At 46.7% G+C, this 23331-nt stretch overlaps 1 protein-coding gene across 11 annotated transcripts in view; it reads right to left on the reverse strand.

Moving 5' to 3' along the window:
- The window catches only part of mef2aa (myocyte enhancer factor 2aa), an 80936-nt gene that overhangs the window by 55519 nt on the left and 2086 nt on the right, over positions 1 to 23331 (reverse strand). For 6 of the 11 annotated variants that reach the window (XM_076991514.1, XM_076991498.1, XM_076991481.1 and 3 more), the window contains exon 2: positions 18043 to 18181. The exons of 1 other annotated variant lie outside the window; for it this stretch is intronic. The gene's annotated coding sequence lies outside the window, so the exon portion shown is untranslated. Of the gene's footprint in view, positions 1 to 18042; positions 18182 to 21572; positions 22149 to 22250; positions 22476 to 23331 lie in introns of those variants that run through there. 4 more of the 11 variants (XM_076991435.1, XM_076991444.1, XM_076991453.1 and 1 more) reach the window with 4 other exon arrangements.

Consider the following 23331-nt stretch of genomic DNA (forward strand, 5'->3'; position numbering starts at 1 on the left):
CCTTACCACCGGCCGGTCCCAGGCAAGGGGGGCACAGCCAGGTGCCGAGTCAGAGCACTGATACTTTTGTACGCCGTGGCTTGCTACATTCAATTAATGTCTGTACATGTGAGTTGAGTCACGCACTCAGCCAGACATTCAGATGGAGCTGCTTAGACAATCAACACCTCGTCAGTGGGAGACAAGGGGCCTGTGGTGTTTGGCGGAGCGGTGTTTTTTGTTCGACTGCTAGTGCAGCATTCTCGCACCTGTCACAGAAAGAGGCGCTTGCTCGACAGGCATCAATTAAGCAGCGCTGAACGGCAGGCGAGATGCGCGTGGCACAACCCTCCGGGGCCACGGGGTTGGAGCGGCAGGCGTGCGACAGGTAGAGGGGCAACGAGGCTGACATAATCACGCAAATGAGGCAGCCGGTTCAACAGCTGTTTCGGTTTCAGTTTGACTGCAGGCATGATCTGATCTCAGATCAGGTTGCTTCTTATTAAGACTTTGGAAATAGAGACGCACAGCCTGCAGTTATCAACTGAAACTGATCCAGGACTGATCGGTGTGAGAACATTTAAAGACGTATGTTTAACCCAAAAACGTTAGTACGTGAGTAACAATGCACAAAACGTAGCCTGGCTAACCTGGAGACAATTTGTTAAACTGTCTCTTTCATTTACTGCCCCAAGTCTCTTCTGCCTACACTGAACTGGGTCGACCAGAACCACACTGTGGGAGTTAACAGAGCACCGTGCCCCTCTGGTCCGTGGTCAGTTTGGCGGAGGGTCAGCTCAGGACCTGCTGGGCGTCTCATGCACACGGCTGATTCAAGCCAAGCCACCACAGGACCTGACACCTCCACCTACATGCATGACATGGGGAAACCTGTACACTCATCTTCACCCACACAGCCTGTGGACCCTCTGCCCATCTACTACACACAAGCAAATGAGCACCAACAGCATCTTGGGCAAATATAAGGATGTTCAAAAGGCTCATTCATTTATCCGCAGGGCCAATAGTGGTAATACAATAAATTGTGGATATAGTTTGTTCCATTGGTAATGTGGTCTGATCGCACCCTGACTGCAGCTGGTGCTTAGCAAACGAGTCTAGCAAGGGTTGATGGCAGTGTGGGACACATGTCTCTGCAGGAGACACAGCATGGGTTTGACATGAACACCAAGACAGGCCATGGCTCTTGGACTAGAGACACCCTGACTGGGCCTTTTTGAAGCAAGCCATTGAGGGCCTCACTGAACCCAAACACACACACACCCACCCACACCCACACAAACACACACAAACACAACAAACACACACACACACACCCAAAGCATCTGTAAGAAATGCCATGTTTCCTGCCTTGAAAGCGTGGGGGGAAGTCAAGGTTTCTCAGAATCAGACCTCAACTTTCTCTAAATGAAATATCTACTCAGATACGTTTCCATATTCTCTGCTGATAATATTATGCAGCTGGAAGTTAGGTGTTATATCTGAGGTGTAAAGGCAGCTGAAGCTCTAAAGCTAACAGACACTTCATATCTTCTAAACAAGTCAATTCCCCTGTTTCCAACACTGTTGTAATGTGCTTTGTAACTGAGATGCCAGGATAAGAAGTTTAATATAAATGTAAATTACAGTACTTGTGAATGCTGTGTGTGTGTGTGTGTGTGTGTGTATGTGTGTGTGTGTGTGTGTGTGTGTGTGTGTGTGTGTGTGTGTGAGTTCATGTATAAGGCCTTAAGGCTGATTAGGCCCCTATTAGCTGACCTCTGTCTGTCTGTCTGTCTGTCTGTCTGTCTCTCTCTCTCTCTCTCTCTCTCTCTCTCTCTCTCTCTCTCTCTCTCTCTCTCTCTCTCTCTCTCTCTCTCTCTCTCTCTCATTCCCCCTGTGGGACATGCCTCTAGGACTTTAGGACAACCTCATGTTGGGGTCAGGCCATGCACACTCAATAAAACACACTCTAGCCCTCTGTAATTACTACACACACACACACACACACACACACACACACACACACACACACACGGCGCAGAGTACAAGCTCTCTTCTGGCTGCCGAACACTGTACACACAGCCACACAGCTGCACTACAAACCCAGCCTTTTGCAGAGGGCAGCCCTAATCCTTTTACCACATTAAAGCTCCCTTTCCATTACTGGCTTCAATGTACCTTATGAAAAATAGCTGTATCTGAGAAAAAAGCTTCACATTTAATGACTCTTTTTATTGGCCTGTTTAAACAAGCTTGCATTTCACTGCATGAAATGAAATCTTTTTTTTTTCTTTCTGAGTGAGTGAACCAGTAGATCATCCTGATAGTGTGTCTAAACCTCTTTTGACACAGCACACAAACTCGTAAAAGAGAAACAAGGAAAGGACCCAGCGTAACAAAGAACACAAGCCTCTCCTCTCCGTACTTCAAGGGTTCTTCTCTGTGTCCTTCCCCAGTGAAAGTGAATGAAAGAGCAGGACAATACGCAGCACTGGCGGCCCAGACCCGCGTCCCAGACCCGCGCGTCTCTCACTTGAACGCGGTAGCCAGGATGTCGGGTACAGTCGTGACAGTGCCACTTCCTGTGGGCGGCCTGGTCTGAAGGCCCCCACGTCTCACACCGCAGTCCGTGGGCAGAGCACAGGACACTCCTACATCCTGCTTCCTCACTTCCTGTTTTTCTAGACCCCTACAGATGACCACTAACATGCAGTCAGACATGAGAGAGTGTGAGGGAGAGAGAGAGAGAGAGAGAGAGAGAGAGAGAGTGACACAGTGAGAGGGAGCAGAGGGAGGGGTGGGGGGGGGCATGCCTTTGGGACAAGCATCCTCTCTGATCCTTCCCTATGTTATCTTCCTGCCTGTAAAATCGGAGACTAAACAACAACATGAGCCCATCCCCAGCGGAATCTGCGTCGGGTTTTGTCGGCTTTACAAGCAGGGCCATTTCACAGGCTACCAGAGACACTTCCAGCCAGGATGGCACTCACTTTCTGCTATTTGTTCGAAAAAGGGAAAAAAAAAACCAAAAAAACAAGACAAGCCTTTCCTTCTTTTGGCTGTGGCTGATAAGCAGGTGATACATGCCCTGGCTTACATAAGCGAGAATCAACAAGCGATCACAGCAAGCAATAACAAACGCGGACTTGTCGAGGCAGTCGGCTGTGGAGAGAACGGCGCCTGACACAGCGGCCGGGCGAGCGCGCCTGTGCGCAGCAGAGGGATTTTTCAACCACAACCCGTCAGGCTGGGCCCACCGCCGACGCGCCGTTCAGTCCGAACGCGGAAACAGTGACACTCCCGACTAGAGCGCCTTCGGAAGGTAACGAGGAAATTGTGTGAGGCCGGGCTGAAGTTTGCCTGACAGACAGAAGCAGGCAGGCTGGGAGAATGGCACAGTGGGACCCGCCATTTCTCACCATTTAAAATGAGCACTAACTTTGAGAAAGCATGTAGGACAGCCTATACTGAGGCACTCCATTCCAAAGTGGTGAGGGGATGAAGCTGAACGCAGCAGGAATTGGCCTAAGCCAGTCACTCCTGAGCCCTGTGACCTGAGGCCCAGTGCCTTTGCAAACAAGCCCATTCCCAGAGTTCCCAGATTACAGTATCAAGAAGAAGCTCAATTTGGGCAGAACGGTAGAGCAGTCACGCTAGCCGCCGATTCTCCACGACCTTGTCGTGACTTAAGGGACAACCAGTTAAGCGAAGCATCACATACGCACTCTTCAAAACGCCTTTCCTGTACCGTCCCTGTTACGCTTACAACTGTGCATGTTTACTATAGCAGTGATGGAACTTCCATCGTGTGCTCTCCAGCAGGGCAGCGCAGAACGGATGTGAACGGAGATACAGGGTGGGCGAGAGAGCGGGAGGGAGGAGGAGGTGCAGGAGAGGAGGAGGAGGAGGAGGAGGAGGAGGAAGAGGGAGGAGGTCTGGGCTGTCATGGACAGGCTCACGCCACGGCGAGCTTCGGGAGGACCTCAGCTTTGCTCGTGTTTGTCTCGCTCGCCACCGAACACTGCCTTCACGCACAGGCTGCTTATCTCACCGCTCCCAGAAGGCCAAAAGCAAAGCCCCCAATCCCAGCAGTGGAGCTGCTGTTAATGTCTGCTGATGCTAATCTAACACCAGCCCCATCTAACAGGATCCACTTCTCTCTCTCTCTCTCTCTTGCTCTCTCTCTCTCCCTCTCTCGTTCCTCCCTTCGTTAACTCTCTATCACTGTCCTCCCCTTTTCCTCATTCTCTTACCTGTTTCCAAGGCAACTAATGAGATATAATTAATATCTACTGAGGGGGGTGCAGAAATGAGTGAGAAGAAGGATTCAAGAGCAGCGTGTTAGCTGAGCCACAGCAATATGCCTGTTCACCACACACACACTCTTCACACTATGTTAACTTTCTTTCTCAAACACAGCAAAACCCAATGTTACAATCCGCAAACAACTTTCAAATGCATTCATCAAGACATAATAGGGTACAGGCATTCTGGCGCTGGCAGGAGGGGTGCGTGGACAAGGAGACCTGTATCTACCGAGATTTCATATTGAAATATTTTGCATTTGCAGGACACTTGAATCATTTCATTATGCTGCAGTGGACCCAGGCTACTCGAAAGGGCTCGTGTCTGCTATTTCAGGACTTCCATGCGGAGCTTGAAAATCTCGCACAATCTTGAAAATCAAATCTCGGAAAAGATTAGCATCTTTTTGTTTACCGTAGCCAAAGCAGCCAAAGGAGGGCAGTCCAAGAGAAACAACCAAGCCTCAGGACGCCTGTATTTGGCAGCCAGGAGCCAATGAGATTCTTTAGAAGAAATGTGCGGTCATGCTTCTTATGTGCGCAACGCGACCTACGCTAGCTCTTCTAGCTTTTACCCTGACTGGGGAAGGATTCTGCGCTTGCACGGGTGGGCGAGAGGAAAAGGGGAAGGATGTGGTGCGATCTGAAATAGCACGGTTTCACTTCTCCAAAACGCACAGAAATAGGAGCTGACAGCATATCTCCCCAAAGCAGGATGTGTCTATTGAGGAGCAAATCCGAGATTTGTCTCGAACTTCTGGTTCCGCACGGCAGCGTTCCTGTCCTTACCTGACGTTAGCGCTGAGGTGTGTCTGAGCTCGTGGTCCTTTCATTGCTAGGAACCCGTAGCACCACCCTGACAGCTACACCCGGTCTCGCACAGATTCCAAAGCATCATTTGCATACCAGTCTAATGTCATACAAACATAATGATTTATTGAACTGAGGTGAAGCATTGTGGTGGAATGGCCCATTTCACAGTTAGGATCACTTTGGCTTTCTTCCTTGCCAAGGCTATTGTCAAGTGCTCAGTCTCTCTCACAGGTCTGCCAAGAGTGTGAATTTGTGTATCCTGTTTTGTGGCTGGAAGGTATGCATATGCATGTCAATGGTGTGCATGTGCAAAACTCCCTACAGTGAGTGCGTATGTGCACACGCATGTGTGCATGGGAGTGTGTATGGACACGTGAGAAGACAAACACCACGTGTCTGTCCTGTGCCTCTCCGATAGCCCCCATCAGCTTCTCTGACCACATCCTGGTTCCTCTGCTGGACTTCCCTGTCCTGGTGGAGCATAACCTCACCATCAGGGAGAAGAGGGGTCATCACCACTCCCAACACCGTACGCCTGATGATGGCATCCATAAAGACCGGCGCTGACGGGGGAGTCGCGTTCGGCCAAGAGCGCCACCCAAAGCAGGGACCGTGTTCAATTATACATCACTAGAAATAAATGCTATCCATTCTATCTTTTTCCAAGTGATTTTCAACCAATGTGATATGTCCATCTAAATCAGGAATGCATAAACTTTCATTTCTTCTGCTTTAGCTAATGATGGCAAATATCCTGATTAAGTAACACCATCAGCTGGAAGAACAACTCACTCTCAGGTAAAACATGAACGTTTTAGAAGCAGGTATTAAAGAGATGGAGTACAGTGGAACGACAGAGAGCAGGACCGCTGCACAACATCGCTACAATCAATCAGGGAGGCAAGCGGGGCAGGAAGCAGGCAGGGAGAAACTCCACAAGGTGACTTTGACTAGACGAGCCGCCTCGGGGCTCCAGCGCAAAGAGCTACGGCGGAAAGTTCAGCGGCGCTCCTGCGCTCCGTCATTACTCCCCTCCTTCCTGCACGTTGCTCCGGCCTCACGCCACACCGCACGGCCTCGGGCTGCCGTTTGAACGTGAGAGGAGGCGCGAGTGGGATGGCCGCAGGGAAACGAGCATGCTCTCGCCCTCAGAAGGAACAGGGCCGAATCACCGGAGTCAAACGCCCGGCGTTTTATGGTGGGAAGAGGGGCGGATAGGGTCGGCCCAGGTCGGGGGCAACCCAGGTCGGGGTCGAACCGGGTCGGGGTCGGCCCGGCTGTGTTGTTTACTTTACTTGAGTTAAAAAAGTTTGGCAAGCTGAACAAAAGTGAGGGACTCACAAAGGGATTCATGACAGGGGCTACAGACATGAGGGTCTGTACAAGTCCTCACTAGGCTCACGCAACGTCTGGGACTGACTGTTCAAATGCAACTTTAAGCTTGCACCGCAACTGCATGGTAAATGTCACACATGTGTGTGTGTGTGTGTGTGTGTGTCTGTGTGTGTGCATTTGCGTGTAAACACATGCATAATGCCCCCATATGTTCTGTATGTATAGCAATAAGGAAAGGACGTAAGATCATAAAAGCTTGCAGTGGAACAAGAGACATGGTTCCATTGCTCCCCCACCCCTCGGTCGTGTGCGGTACAGGCGTTGTAACATAATTACTGTTGGGACGCTCCTATTCCCAGTGATCCATTTGCGTCAGTCAGGTTTCCAAGCCGAGCCGATGAATGGATTCTCAGTTTCTCAAGGATAAAGCGATGACCCTCACCGAACATTTAGATCCATTTCATGCGGTGAGGCCATTCTCCTGGTGGAATTTTTGCCCATGCTAATTGTAGCGCATTTGGGATTTTCTGGTCCACCATGAGAAAGAAAATAAGTAGCCACTAGTTTACTGTGTATGTGAAGGTGGATTTTGGGAAGGCAGTACATGATGAAGTGAGACATTTAGTGCACATTTAGTTCCTCTGTAAGAACTATCACCTTCCAGTAGAGTTGTACAAAACACACAGGTGAACCAGTTCAACTGAACAGATGCACACTGGAACCAGTCCGCAGAGGAATGTGATCTTGGAGCAGCAGGTGAGCCAAAATGTTTGGGTCTGATTTGCTGAATGGAAGCGTGACAGTAAGGCGTGCCTTAGGCCTCATTAAAGGAGTCTGATATCCCATCTTCAGAAACAGCAGGCTTGGCAAATGATGTGTGATCAGCACTCCAAACCGGCAGCTAAACTCCACCGGCCATTTTACCAACTCCATCACGTGCTGAATTGTAAAGGAGCAGCAAGCAGGGCGCCAGATGTATTTCACCTCCAAAATTCATTATGTCTTTACACTGAACTTGGTATAATATTTTTGACCATTCCATAGGGTGAACGATTTAAGGGCATTTCAGGCGTCCATCCTGTTATTTTCTACACAAGTAATAGGTTATGAGAAAACCACACATCCACCTGGCAGAGGCTGAGAGATAAGCAGTGTGTTCGGAACCCATTCTCAGAGATTCAGCGCTATGGCCCTTTATGAAATTTTGTGGTCTTTGATGAAATTTGTCAATAAGTGAATCTTCCCTGCCTGAGGCAAATCATTGAAATGCTATACTTTAAATGAAGGTCTTACTGAAAGGAATCGTTTCTTCTCCCACTCTCACATGCTCGCACACACACACACACACACACACACACACACACACACACACACATGCACGCACACGCACACACACACACACACACACACACACACACACACACACACACACACACACACACACACAAAACACAATTCGATCACTGAAAGTCTGCATGAAAGCATTCTTTTGGAGTTGCTGTGTAAAGTGATGGCATATGTCCCTGGCTCTTTTTGCAAGGATGCCCTTTAGCCAGGCGGGGTGGGGTGGGGGAGGAGTGGGGGTGGAAGAGAGAGGGTGTGATCACCAGAGAGAGCTATCCCTGCCGCCAGGCCCGCCCTAACACCGCACCCAACACCCAACACCCCCCCCCCCCAGACTCCTGGTCCCCAGAGGCAGCCTGTGAGCTGCGTTAAGTGGCATGGCTGCTTTTTGACATTGGCCACATCCCATCTCCCAGTTCCAACATGGAGAGCATTGCAGACAAATGAAGATCTTGGTCTTCAGGGAGTGGCACATACGAGGATGTCAAGAGTTTATGTGCATTACCACACATGCACAACCACCAAAACATTATAATCATACTGAGATGACTTAGTCATGTGCAGCAGATATTAGCGATCTCTACCAACACCATTGCAATCTCTCCATTTCATAAGAGGAGCTGTATCACCACCATCAGAAAACAGAGTTCTCTCAGCTCAAACCAAGGCTCATACCTCCCCAGTAGTTACAGCACCCTCATATATGTTAGTACTTTTTTTATAGAAGAAGTTCCAAATGGCTTAGAATAAATATTTGATACTCTGTTCCTCCCCTATGACATTTCGATCCTCTTCATAGTGGCATGTTCCACAATGCTACATTATATAAAAGGTTTATGCAATCCAGGCAGCGTGCATGCCTATGACTCACAAACAGGGAAAGGTTGTGAACTAATGAGAGGGTTTTTTTTTATATAGAAACACTGATAATCTCTTACCAGATGCAGAGTACTGGATAGGAAAAAACACGATATTCAGTCCACAAATAAAAACAGAATGGTTTTCTGCTTGAAAAGAAAAAAAGAAAACAAAATACATAAATCAAAATAAATATTTAAAGAAAACATTTATTATCTTTTCCCCCCATTATTCAAAATGACATTACATCAGCTCGAGACACCCCCCCCCTGGGTCTAGCTGGGGCAGTTGAACAAAAACACAACTGCCCTTTACCCTGCAATTTCCTCAGGCCAAGAAAGTCCAGCCACTCCTTTGGGCTCATGAGGCAGTGCACCTCATTAGGCCTTCCCTTGGTCTTCAACGTTAACGTTCCTGAAGTGCTGAAGGTGCAGCCGTTTGCCTCTTCAATAGAGAAACCGAAGGAGATGCCGGAAGGAGGCTGAGCGTCATGGCAACGTCCACGGTTTCAGCAGTGCACGGGCTTGCCTCCGCTTTGCCTGTTTCAGCCAATGAGAGAACTGAGAAGCATTGAGGTTTCAGCGTGCACCTCCGTGAACATCTGCACGGAGGAGTGCGGCTCAGCTCATGTCCACCAAGGCTCCTCTGTGATAAGCTCACGGCATCAGGCTAGATCACAATGTTTCCAAAAGGTTCTCTGCATTCCCTGTGCATATTTATCTTCAAAATGAACACATACCTGCACTCATATGACACTAAGCATTTATTATCTGCATTCGGCCGTTCTGTTGCCATGCAGAAGTTGTGTTGCACAGCCACCGACTCTTTATGGGTGGTTAGTTTCTTACTGCTACTGTGTAGATGTTTTTGGGTGGCAAACCACTCTCAAACCAATAGCAGAACCGACGTGTCAAAGCTGCACTATCACTGTTGTGCCCCAGATACTTAAACCAGCCTAACAACCACTACCAAGGCAGTGTCACTGCTATGGTGAGGCTGGCCCACAGTGGTTCTATGGTTAGAAAGTCACCCGTGTTGAACAGCATAGAGGGTGGCAGGTGAGTACATACATCCAGTTGGTGCAAAGTGTGCGTTTACAACAGAGCAACTGGTGGGAGGATCTTTTAGAAACTACATTTTACAGTCGGACCAAAACCACACAAAATGCAGCGAACACAATGAACTCCACCTTCCAAAGGCCACTGAGAAGTGTGAGTGACTGAGACTGAGTGGAGCGCATAGTGAGAGATAAGGGCCCACAAAGAGTGAGACAGAGAGACAAGAATGGAGAGAGAGACAGGGAGAATGATGAAGGGGAAAGACAAAGATAGGCAGAGAGACAGGGAGACAGCTAGAGGGAGAAACAGGAAGTGAGAGAGACAGGCCCTGGCCAAGTACAGCCAGAGAACAGCCATCCACCCACATCACCTACACCACCCCCACCACCGCCCACACAAACACACTCGAGTCTACTGTTTCATGAGGATCAGCACAGCCTGTCATGGAGAGAGAGAGAGAGAGAGAGAGAGAGAAAGACAGTGAGGGAAAAGAAAGAGAGAGAGGGAAAGAAGGAGACAGACAGTACAGCAGAGACAGAGGAAGAGAAGTGGAGGGAGAGGCCTGGCTGAAGAATACTCTTGCAGAACTTGCTGAAAGAGACAAAGATCCTGAGATACCCCTGAAGACCAGAACCCGAAGACTTAAAAACACTTTACCATCCTTCTATTCCTTATTTGACTTTCCATCACTTTCAGAAAAAGAAAAATAAAATTAGATTAAGACTAGCTAGTATTTTTTTTAATCTAGTCATTAGTTTTAAAATCTAGTCTTTAGTTTTCTTAACATCTACTGCCTGCATCTTTACACTGACCTTTTAATGTAACTGTAAGGCATTTCAGGGCACTGTGAAGCACCTCTGTGGAACACCCGTCTCACTGCTGAAGTCTGCTGCACACTGTGATTGTGTAAGTGCTCTTCTCTCCTCCCCCAGAGGGAGTGGCATCATGTTTTCCCTGGCTGGAAAGTGATCGTTGCCTGTGGAGGCCGCCGGGAGGCTGATGTCATGTCCGTGAAGCTGATCCCTGTCTCCCATCGCTTGTCCTTACAGGGCAGAGGTCAACCGCGCCGCTCCGGGTCCCGGATCTCCCGGCCCCGGATCTCCCGGCCGGCGGTACAGGTCTGCAGCGGCCTATCGACGTGTGGCCGCGGACGACCCTTTCGAGCGCTTGTCTGCGCTCGATGGTAACAGAGTCGATGCTCAGGCTACGGTGCAAAGAAACATAATAGGATCGGGTGGCCTTTAATGAGAGGAAACAAACTGCCTCTTCTCTGAGGCCAGGATCCACAGAGAACGTCACGGCACCAGACCGGAGGAACATGAACGCAGGATGCCAAGCTGCGGCTGGATTGGCCAGTCGGTAACGAGTCACTGCTGCATTCAGATGAATTCGGAGGCGCGTTCTCTCTGCACGCAGCTAAGATAAAGGCCCCCCTTTATGTCTGACAGCAGCTCTCACATGGACATCCCGCTATCGAGGCACTACAGACAGTGGAGAAGATGAAGCATGCTACAGGAGGCCCTAACAAATCGCCAGGGTCACACATTACGGGAACTCCATCTTGGTAAATTGAGGGGATTAGGGTCATTCAGCACTGCAGCAGTCAGAAGTGACATAGTGTCTGTGCCACCGTGCCCTTATCAGCAGGCTTCAGTGGGATCAGACGTGTGTTTAGGGTTAGGGAGGGACAGCCTTGTCCCAAATGCTCCACCATCATTTAGCATCTTATATTCTAAACGGCATTTACGCCGTTTCAGTGTGTCTGGCACGTGGAAACACAAAGCATGCACCCCTGAAGCATGAGTTACTGCACGTTCATTCATCTGCCTTTGTTTGTCCTCAAAGACAAATGGACTGTAGGCAAAACAGCCTCGCTACAGCGTTTCGCGGAAACGGCGTGGCTGTCCTGCGTGCTCGGCGCCGTCCTGGACGTTCAGCACTGTGGATTTAGTGCTCAGCGTGGGGTGTTCTCCTCCCCACGCCCAGGAGGTGAAGTCCACCACACTTCCCTTCCCCCGGCTTTAAAGAACAGTGGGAACCGCCACATCCCCCTGGGAGGGGGGACGGGGGGGGGGGGGGGGGGGGGGGGGGGGACGCCGGCCCCTCTTCCTGCTCCACGCGGGCCACAGCGGCTGCTGGAGGCCACCGCACTTCCTACAGCACCAGAGATTCCAGACTGGAACCCGTCGGCTACGTTCCAGCAGCACTGAAACCAGGCAAACGCAGCCAAACACAGCTCCCCAAAGCACAGCGCTTTTGTTCCTCTTGCTGTAACTACTGTAACAAACCAGACTGTACTGTGAAAAATTAGGTCCCATTTATTATTAAGGCACAGATATCTAATTAATAATGTTACCACTGAACATGTGTGCCTCTTAATCTGTAACCTTTAAGAAAAAGTGCCTTCGGGCCGAAGCGCGACGCGGCCTGACGTACGACTGAACGACGGCGTGGCGGATCTGAACGCTAAGGTGCAGCAACAGGTCTACAGTTGGAAGAGAAGCTCACGCCTCCGGCGGGCCGTGCTGTCGAGCAGCGGAGGCGAACCCGGCCCCACTGGATGTCTCAGCCTTTGTTCCCAAAGTGCCGAACGTGCTTTCAGCTCCGGGTGACGTCAGCCAGCCATTAAGCAACGCCTGTGAGTTCAACATCGCGGTCCGGGTGAGAACTACTACCATCTGATAAAATCTCACCCAGAGTTGTGTGCCATCATTGCACGGGGCTTGGGAGGCACAGTTTGCTCACCCCTGAACGTCACACAAGTTGCAGATCTAGTCACCATCTAACCCATTTGTTCTTCTCCGTGACAGGCACAATGCACCAACACGCAGCACCAACACGCAGCAACAACACCCACCAACAACACCTCGTTGCATGCGTGACCTCTGACACAAAATAAAAACTGTGCCTGAATTCTTAAAAAGAAACCATGCATAAAACCTTTAAAAAGCAACTGTGCACAACATAAAAACACATTTAAAAAAGGCCTTTCCAGGTTCCCGTTCATCCCGAACGGTTCGGCCCGATCACCCGCGCAGAGACGGCGGGCTCTTCGCACTCATGCCACACGTGAGGTTTTGCAGCGTTCGGCTCGGATCCTCTGAACATGCATCGCGACATGCAGCGCGCCGCGCAGCTGTGGTTAGAAGCTACTGTAGTGCTGCCCACAGAGCAGGGGTAATGAGAGATGGGGTGGAGGTGGGTGGAGGAGGGGTGGAGGAGGGGGGAGGGGTGCAGAACACAGGTGCAGCCTGCATCGCTGGGAGCCATCAGCCCGCCTCTGTCTCTCCGGAGACCACCTCACAAGCCCCACTTCCTGCCAAACAGCTATTGCGACTGATTGCATGATATGGCCCAAGAGCCGTGAAGCACTTCTCACCATCTCATAGGCTTTTTAAAAAGTTTAGATTCGAGTTGTTTGTTTGTTTGTTTTGAAGTTCAGTGCCGTGAGTTAAACAAGTGTTCGTGGTCTTCATCTGACTGCGCAGGGCCGAGGTCATTAGAGGCCTGTGGTCTCCTGGCACCAACATGCTTTGTCTTATGATGGGGGTGAGCTGGGGCAACATTAACAGCTCCACCGATATGATAACAGCCTGAATTCAGGACACGTAGCCTCAGATCTCGTGTGCCCCCTCAGAACGGGTGGGAATCTGTACACATCTTTCCATTGCATTTTATTTGATTGCACCAATGTGATAAGAAATTCTATCTCAATCAAAACTACATTTTGAAGCTACAAACAATTAATTATTATCAAACAATGTATTAGTAATATTATCTTTTACTTCCCATTTTATTTAAATGAATATTTTTGATGTACTCTACATATATTGGGGGCGGTGAAGGGCACACACTGTCATAGACGTGACATGGAAGTCTGTCATGGCCCCTCTGGGGATTCTTCTATACGCCAGTGTCATTTTTAGTCCCTATGAAAGGAAATGGTGGTCGTCTGTTAAACTTTCATTCCACATTCCAGCTGCCATAAACAGTGAATTTGACTGTATGTTAACAAGCTAATGGGTGTGTAATTTAACAAAAATAAAAACTAATAACAATAGATTAACAATAGAGCTAGCCTAACGAAAATAAGTTCAAACTGTTAAAGTAATTTAAAGGCTTTTTCTGATCAAATAAATTATATTTTAAGCCCACAGTAAATCATCACTTAATAATCTACTTCTATGAAAAGACTGTACATATCTCAGTCAATTATATTAAGCTGTGGAACCTATGTAGAGATTCCATGTATAAAGATTTTTCACTGCTTGTTTCATATATACATATACATACACATATGTATTCACACATATATGTACACAATACACATATACACATATGGCCATGGAGACTGTGCAGGGAATGAAAATTGCAGGTGAGATTCCGGGGGTGCTTAGCACCTAAGACTGAACCATAACCCCATCGATACAGAACTGTCACAAATCACAATGCCAGAATCTTTTTTTTTCTCCCAGTAATGCCATTTCCTGAGCAAGCACCCTTTTTAATTGTTTTCATTTTCAATAATTATTTTTTATTACATTTATAAAATTGATGGCAGAGCGTTATTAGGAAGAAGAGATCGCATGACTCTTGGTAGCATTCAGAGTGGTCTCTGCCAAAGTTATTAAACCTTTGCTTATTTCACATTTACCATGAACAGATGTACTCCACACTGACAGGAGGCTTTAGGGACAGCTACCCACTCCAGAAAAGCCTGCTGTAGAAGAGACAAGGAGATGCTTCTAAAGATAGTGGCTTGAGAGTTGATCCAATGAGATGCACCGTGAAACCAGAGGATATGAGACAGAGACAGATCTAGCTTCCAGATCAACACAATAAATCTAAATCTGACAGGGGGGTTATCGTCGAAGGAAGACTCACAGCCCCATAGATATTTCACTGACTAAATATATCAAAGGTGGTCCCCATCAAAGATTCCAATCACAGAAAAATAAGATGAAACAGCAGCTCTGTTCCAATTAGACTCAGCGCAACAATGACAACACAGCAGATCAAAGACACAAAACTCCTGATCAGAGCTTATGTTAACATAAACACGAAACTGCTGAAACGGCTTACAGCAGCAAGGGCTGTCTTGACATCGGAGTGCCGCTCAAAACAATGCCATGATCTCCAGCCAATCAGGACACAGCGTAACAGACCACGTTTGTGTATCTGTCCTGCTGGTGCCGGTGCAGCGAGAAAGGCGTCCATCCCACCGCAGCATGAGTGGTCACAGGCTGAAGGCTGGAGACGTCAGGCGGTAGAGAGGAGGAAGAGGAGGGGGAAGAGGAAGCTCAGCGCAGGGTGCAAAGAGGATTAGCTGCAGATTTGGGGAGAGGGGGAGGGGGGTCTCCAGTGGGGGGAGGAGCCAGTCAATCCCTGAGCCACACCGCCTCTCCCCTTTACCTGCACGTGTGCTGAGTTGGCGTGGAGGGCGAAAGGTCGGCGGAAACCGCCTCGGCCCGAGGGCCCAAATGTCAGCCGCTTCCACAGATGGCAAAGCGTCAGGATTCAGGGTCACTCTTTCCTAGCGCATGCGTGCGGGGTGGCTGTGTTTAGCAGGACAAGTTGGGTTTAGCAGTCTGGAAAGGGGTGTAAGACGGCATGGAATAAATGAGGTTTGGGCAACGTCAAAAACGTCTGTGTAAAAATACAAATGAAATGTAATGAAACTGTTTTATGATTCACAAAATCTGGGTAAGATCATAAAACGTGATCGACAGCTCAGACGTGGTTCTTTAATGCTTTGGAAACTTTGTGTGCTCTCCCATTATAAAATTCTACATGCCTTGGACACTTACAATATGAGCCATCGCTTAATTTGAAAGTTGATATAATGTGTCTGCAGCATTGTGTGAATTTTATTAACCTTATCAAAGCAACAATATTCACTAGTTAAGTAAAGGGAAATGTTCACATATCACAAAGCCCTAGAGAGAATCTTGAGGCAATTGATGAGAATAATAGTGACAAACATTGTATTCTCCAGAAAGCTAATAGGTCAATAGTTCACAATCTCCCAAGATTTAGTTCAAAATTAGGTTTAATCCGCGTCAGGAATAGCCAAGGCCAGTTTTAAACGTATTTATGTTGGCCTGTGGATTAAGCCAGCACGCTCTGTGTTAAAGCCTGCATTTCTACACTCTTAATAATCCAGATGACTATCAATGCATGGCAATGCCACAAGGCCTTACCAGGCAATAAAAATGGAACAACTAAAATACATTCAGCTGACCAGCATCTAGCCAGATCACTCAGCCCTCAAAGACCCTCTCTTGTTTAATTATAACTTTTCGCCTCACACATTTGCACCCCCTTCCAAAAAAATAAATTAAAAATTCAAGAACACTGAATATAAGTGTTTAAATATGATTTGATAAATATTCACTCTGAAACCTTATCCACATGTCAGAAAGTGAGTAGTATTTATAAAGCCCATGAGGTCCGGAGACCTGTGCCAAAGTTGCTCACTAATCCCCTGGCCAATAGATTTGGAAGTCATCATTGCTACATATTAAGGGCCTACCTAATAAAGTTAAAACTGTGGAGCCTAAGAACCTGATAGATGGTTTTATTTGGCAAGTATTGGGGAAACCTATTTACGGGCTGTAACAGGCCGAGGTTTGTGTGTAAGAAGAAGGGGGAGGGGGAGGGAGAGGAGCTAATATTTTGATACACGTCTTAAGCGATGATCTTTCTGTTTGCCTAGCGTGTTTCTCGTATCCTGGGGTAACCTATTTAGCATCAAACATGCAGTGAGGAGGCACTGCGGTGGGACGGGAGGCAGCCAGAGGTTTCTGGTTTTGGAGACGCTCAGGGCTGATTGCTGGGTGACCCCTCTGGGACACCGTACATTCCGCTGGTTTAGCAAGCCCATCCAAAACCCACAGATAATAGAGAGGGAAGGCAGCGGTGACTAGATCACCCAAATATATGTGTGTGGGAGCCATGCATATTCATAATGCTGCCCTCTCTGCCAACAGAAGAACTTAATTTACTGCGTCTCCTTATGCAGTAAAAAGACCCTCAGAGATGTTTCCTGGAGGGAAAGAAAGTGAGTGTTGCCCACAGAAGCAAAACTCTGGGTGAAACATTATCTGCTGGGTTCAAGATTCTGCATCCTGCCTCCAGGTCTCACGGGAGAACGCTGGAATCTCCAGCTCGGTGATGGAGCTCCAGTAAACAATGAATCACATCGGCCGTGAGCATGCGCGCGTCTCACAGAGAGAGAGAGAGAGAGAGAGAGAGAGAGAGAGAGAGAGAGAGAGAGAGAGAGAGGGGGGGGGGGGGGGGGGGGGGGAGAGAGGGAGAGGGAGAGAGCGAGAGCCACAAAGTGAGAGAGCGATGTGTCGAAACAATAAGAAAACCTACCCTGAGTTTCATGGACATGGAGCAGAAGTGTTGCACATTCCTTACAGCTGATCTGGGAAATATTTGGAGCACAATTGCCAAAGTGGCTTGACACGTTGCTCTGAGAAAAGCACAGGCCCAGTGTAGGAGTGTACGGTCATGCAGTCGGCTCACTACACTGTCCGGGCTACGGATTTCAGGTGTCATCGGATCAACCCCACAGGTTCCGGTGTCTTGTCGTTTAAAAACACTTTAGGTGGTCAGTCTTCAGTTACGAAGAGCTTCTTAACAAATTAATGAAGTTCAACCATGATTACCAACAAGTTCATCCAGTCAACATAGTCAGGTGGGAATTTAGCAGTAATTACTTAAAAATAAATTTCATCATTAGGTGCTTTGCTTATTGCTTGTAAAACGCTGCAGTTGCACTACAAACAACTGTTCTTAAAGGTTATTTCAGTTCAAGTACACATCATCGGCCTGAATGACCATCACTAAATCCCAGTTCACAGTAGTAATATGGACTCAGTGAATGCCCATATCTACTGAGGAGCATCTGCAGCTAACCTTGTGATTGAACAATGCATCCTTTGCCAGTGGCAGCTGACGCAAATGAGACACTCAAGAGAAGGGAGCTGCACACACGACCCGAGCCAAGGGGGGTGCGATGTCGGAGCGCAGCCAAAACCAGCGCGTGAACATGCGATCTGCACCTCGCTCCACTGTTCCAGGCCAGTACGGTGGGACGATAAGGCCACAGGCTGGCGTTGCGCCCCGTGGCTCCTGAGCCCCGCGTTTCGGCCGGAGTCAAAGCACTGCTCTTCGCTTATTGCTCACTATCGTGTCTGGGTCAGAGCAATTCGAAAGCTCCGTGCAAAGCAGCAGCCCTGACAAACTTGCGTCCGCCGCGCCTGCTGGATGGTCTCGCAATAGCCACGCCGCTAGAGTTTTACAGGAAGATTGAGAGAGAAAGAATGCGAAGCATTGCTCACCCGGCGATGGAGGCGAAGATAACCACCTTCGTTATGGCCCCAGAATATCCAGCTCGCGTCCTGCACTCACTCTTCCTTCCTTTCCCTCCTCTCTTCACGAGCTTCCTGCTGCTCTCTCCTCCTTGGGAAAGAGATTTTTCTGGGAGGGGGAGAAGGGGGGGAGAGGAAAGTGTTGCACTCAGTGCTTCAGAAGCAATGGTGTAAACGCCAGCCCTCTCCTTCTGACAGCCAGCGTTAATTGCAGATCAGACTCGCCCACACACTCCAGGCTCTCTCTCCCTCTCTCTATCTCTCTTTCTGTATCTCTCTCTCTCTCTCTCATGGAAGGAGCTGAGAGCAGACTGTTAGATGGGAGAGTGCTGTGAAGAGCACGGTGGGAGACTTTCAAACCCCCCCCACCCCCACCCGAGCTCCATACACACCCACCCTGCCCTGCCACACCTCCATCACCACCTCTGGAGTTCCACCTTTTCTGCGCTGCTAACTTTCTTCTATGCAGGCAGACAGACAAGAAGACGTATTCATACACACAAAACAGGACGTAAAAAGTGATGTCACCATCATTTTCCCAAGTGTCCCTAGAGACAACTGTTTGTATATTATAGGCTTTTTATAGTCCTTTACCGACAGTAATCTATGTTCTAATCAATTTGATATGACACAAGTGTTATTATGGAAGAAGAATGTGGTTACTAAGTTTCCATTCTATGAGGTAAGTTAAACCTGTGGGGGTGTGTATGACACTTACAAACCATCTACTGTCAGACAGTACTACATGTGCTGAACACCAGTACACACCTCATCAGTGCTGTGTACACCAGCCACAAAGAATACACATGATGTTCACAGGAATTGAAGGCTAGGGTTATTACCTCAGCTAGAGCAGTTAGTTAATGATGAAGGACAGGAAAAGACTCAGTCCACCACATCAGCAGTTACTAATAACCTATCGTAACATAAATGCAATCGATGGGGGGTGAACAAAAAATAGTGAAATCCATTTTAGCAGTGACCATAAATAGATACTCAATAAAAATATACACAAAAAGGTCTTTCTGTCTATGCCAAGATGCCTGTCACCCCAAAAATGGACATAATTTCCATTAACCACTGAGCCAGGAGCTCCTCACAGGGGGAGAGGGGTGAACAGTCATGTGAAGTGTCTAGTGTATCTCTGCACACAGGTTTTGTGTTCTGGCCAAAATGAAGGTGAACGTATTCTCAGCCATCTTCTACAAGCATGTGTTTTTTACATAATGCACTACATGCATAAAGGCATTGGTGTCATTATCCCCTAATTGCAGACATTTGATTCTGTATTTTATCATTTTTCATGTGAGAGGGGTTTGTTGATGACAGCAGAAAAAAAATGAATGAGGAAAGGATGTTTGCATTAGAGTTTCACGTCAAATATGTAAATGAAAAACTATTGACTTCCATTGTTATATAGATGGCATTGCATTCACACTCAGAAAGTTAATTTTTTATGTTTGCAAGATAAATTATTCATTTTTCTTATGAAAGAAGAGAAAGAAATGACAGAAAAGAAAAAAAGGTTTGAATATTTTAAACTCGAACATGAAATTACATAATTTTGTAATTATGATTTACATTATTTACACTTAAAACGGAGAGGTGCCATTGACACACAGCAGAACATGTGCTTATGAAATGGTGATGTCTGATTTCTGCTTGAGAACATCCTATGCTGTTTACTATTGTATGGCCTGCACAGGCTGCTCCTAGAACGCCACTCCACCTCCAAGCCATCGTGTTCAAGAGCTTTTAGCCACCATTCATTTCAGACCACTCTTGCAAAACAAAGCAATACACAATCTATTATCCCATCTTTCTGAGAAGCTGAAAAATTCTGCATGTGTTACCAGACGAGGCCCTGATGACTTGCTGCAAGGTTCTGTAAAGTGTGGTGTGTGATGGACAGACCCTGCTCCTAAGGTCAGTTTCATGACCCCACAGCATTAGCCAATTGCCTGTTTCATGTAATTACCCCCATAGTCACAAGCAGTCCTTTTTTTCACAGCACAAAAACACACATAGATAGATAGATAGATAGATAGATAGATAGATAGATAGATAGATAGATAGATAGATAGATAGATAGATAGATAGATAGATAGATAGATAGATAGATAGATAGATAGATAGATAGATAGATAGAAGGTAAGGTAAGGTTACTGAGAATTTTATGTTGTGGTGGATGCAATGTAGTCAAACTATAACAAAGTCAAAATATAAGTCAGTTAGTCAAGACTTAAATAAGTCATTTGATGGTTACACCCTTCACAGGTAAATTACAGGGTATTTTGGAATTATGTATGCATTCGTAGACATAATTACTTACGATAAACATGTCCTTTGCCAGTAGGTAATTAAGCATTTCAGATGGTATGTACCCACTGCAAAGTCAGTTGCCTGTTTTAAATAAAACGTCTTCACACTACATGACTAGATACATATGAATGCCAGACCCACTAAAGTGTGCTTGGAGAATCGCTGTTGTGTTTCTGCTGTAGGTTTAAGTCATCAGCACAAAATAAGTTCATTATGTATCTACTCAAATTTACACTGAAAATCACTCACTATATTATCTCTTTAAGTCTTTACTTGAAATCAAAATGAAAACAGTAAAAATTCATTTGAATCTTTTTATTTTACTGCACACAACCCTTATAGTTTCTTGTAAGCTCTGGCAGTTTATAGTGATAATAAATAGCAGCTCTTGATAGTTGGCAAGCATGAGGTTTCTATAGGTATATTAGGCACCATTAACAAGACACTCATTTTATTATTATTGAATGTATGGCAGGGCCCAGATAAAACATAATTCATGACGGGTCCTACTCGTCACTGTCTTTTCTCTGTAAATAGGTATTAATAAAGGTATTAACATTCGCACTTGCACTATAAATTATGCCTTTGAAATTAATTAAACTGAATAAGTCCGTTGCAGCAGTAACCTTGCGTATGTGTCAGAGCCTCTCTAAACACGAGGCAGACCTCGCACGAATACTTAACAAGACAGGCTGACATTATGAATAACATTAAATCAAATTAGAAATTAACGTGTTATTACAGTGCAATTGATGGCATCAATTAGCACTGCTCTCCAGAGACACTAGATTGTTCGCAGGCACGCACTGCATGTAGTGTTTCAATAACCCACGCCAACTGAACACCGACGTGACACTATGTGCAGAAGTGGTGTCAGATCTCCGGGGTGCACAAAAAACAGTGACCAGTAGCATCCACACTTCGGCTTCTTAGAGAAGTCTGAGAACTAACCTTGAGTATTGTTTTCATGAACATTTTGAGATACACACTTTACACAGGGTATAAAGAAATTTCTATTTCATGTTTTAGAGCTCAAATATATCCGAAATTTCTTTAAGATTATACGAACACTCAAAAGAGACATAATATTAAACGCGTGCCCCTTTTCGGACTAATCTGGTCGGGTAATAAGAAACAGATGTTCTATAAAACGTAAATGAATACAAAAAAATATTTACATGAAGCTTGAAAGAGTGGCACAGGCCCCGCGGGCAGGTTCGTGACAGTGGTTCCTCAAGTGAAAGTTCTGCTCCCAAACGTCCAACTGGACAACACGCACTTGTCCCATTTACGCGGTTATAAAGTCACAAAGCAAGCCATGCAGTCTATTCTACACCTTATATAAAGTCTCAAGAACAAAGTAGTTGTTTTATATCGGTCCTATCCTGCCTCGCTTTCTGTCAGAGACGTCCTCGTTACACACACGCCGTGTTCAACTGCGTGAAATGACCACGACGCACAAATAAACGACAAAGTCCACGAACAGAACAGTTAGCTCCATGTTTTAAGTTTTCACGTAAAACTAAAAAATATGGATTTAAGCGATAACCTTAAAACTCGCACGTCCGCTGCACAACAAAAAAAAGAAAAAAGAAGAAAAAAACGCGAATTACGATCGTGACGAAACGCCCGTTTGAAAGTTGATAAACGCTCGGGAAAACATCCCTGTCCTTCCCCCAAACTACCGCCAGACATTTGACATAAATGTCCCGGTCTTAACGCTCCCCGAACTGCGCTGTACGCGTTTTTTTAATTCGTGCTCCCCAAATGCACTCCACGACTCCCTCTTGCGCTTTCTCCCTCTCACACCAAGTCACTCTCTACTGGGGAATATTGTTGCTATTTCTGCTACTCACCTTCTTCTCCGCAGTGCCGCGCTGGATATAGATAGTGTGTATCGGCGAGTCCTGTGGATACAGTGTGACATAAATGTATTTTCAGTCACACTGACACACGCGCTTCTATTTTGGGGAGCTGACAGACTCAGAAGAACCACCAGTGTCTCGTCAGGCAGGAGCTCCTCCCCAACCTGACGAACACCAGCTCCGTCCACCTCCTCCTACTCGCCTCTCAATTAACAACAAATATGGAAACTTTACACACTGCGTATTGCCTTCACTTCAATACTAAAAGCTTTTAACGTGTAAAGTTTGTTTGTTTGTTTTTTTTATGTTTGCGTCTTCACACGGTGAGGCGGTACAGGAAGCAGTGGAACAACAAAAAAAAGAAAGTTTTTGCTTGGCGAGGTTAACACAGGAAACTGTTCCATAGCTGCCACATGACATCACTCATATAAAAGAGATGTTTGTGTGGCTCGAAGTCGGTTACAGAAAACATCGCCTTCCTGACAGACTAGTTTGTGAAAGTCACAAAGTATTAACCAGGGTGTGCTCGTACGAAAAAGAAAACATGCGCGACGTTGGCAACGAAAAAAACATTATCCGCCAACTGAGTATTATGAAAATGAATGTGGTTGTTTGTTGTGGACTCGGTTTCAGTTAAATACTTCAGTATTTATTATAGTTTTAAGGGTGCACAGCCTTAGATACGATTGACGTCATTCCTGTAAGACAACAGCAACAATAGGACCGACTCTTTTAAAGTGACACTTTCCTCAACCAATGAGGTTCTTCAGCGGTTTGACAGTGACCAATCACACAAACGAGGTTGACTGCGTTTACGTCGCATGTGGCACAGTCACGTGTAGTTGCAGGATCTGAGGAAGAGGTGTGGCACTGAACAACATAAGTTGTTTTTACCGGGATTTAAAGGAACAACATCCATAAGACCAACCTTCATTTTCAAATACATTTTATGCTTTGTTAATAATTAAGGCAAAATGATATCGCAACTAAATACATGATAAATAAATAATTCTATTTGGAAACGTAACCTATATGTTTTGCATTTTGAGAGACATAATTATCACGTAACAGT

The sequence above is a fragment of the Brachyhypopomus gauderio genome, chromosome 2 (assembly GCF_052324685.1).
Source record: "Brachyhypopomus gauderio isolate BG-103 chromosome 2, BGAUD_0.2, whole genome shotgun sequence".
NCBI lineage: Eukaryota > Metazoa > Chordata > Actinopteri > Gymnotiformes > Hypopomidae > Brachyhypopomus > Brachyhypopomus gauderio.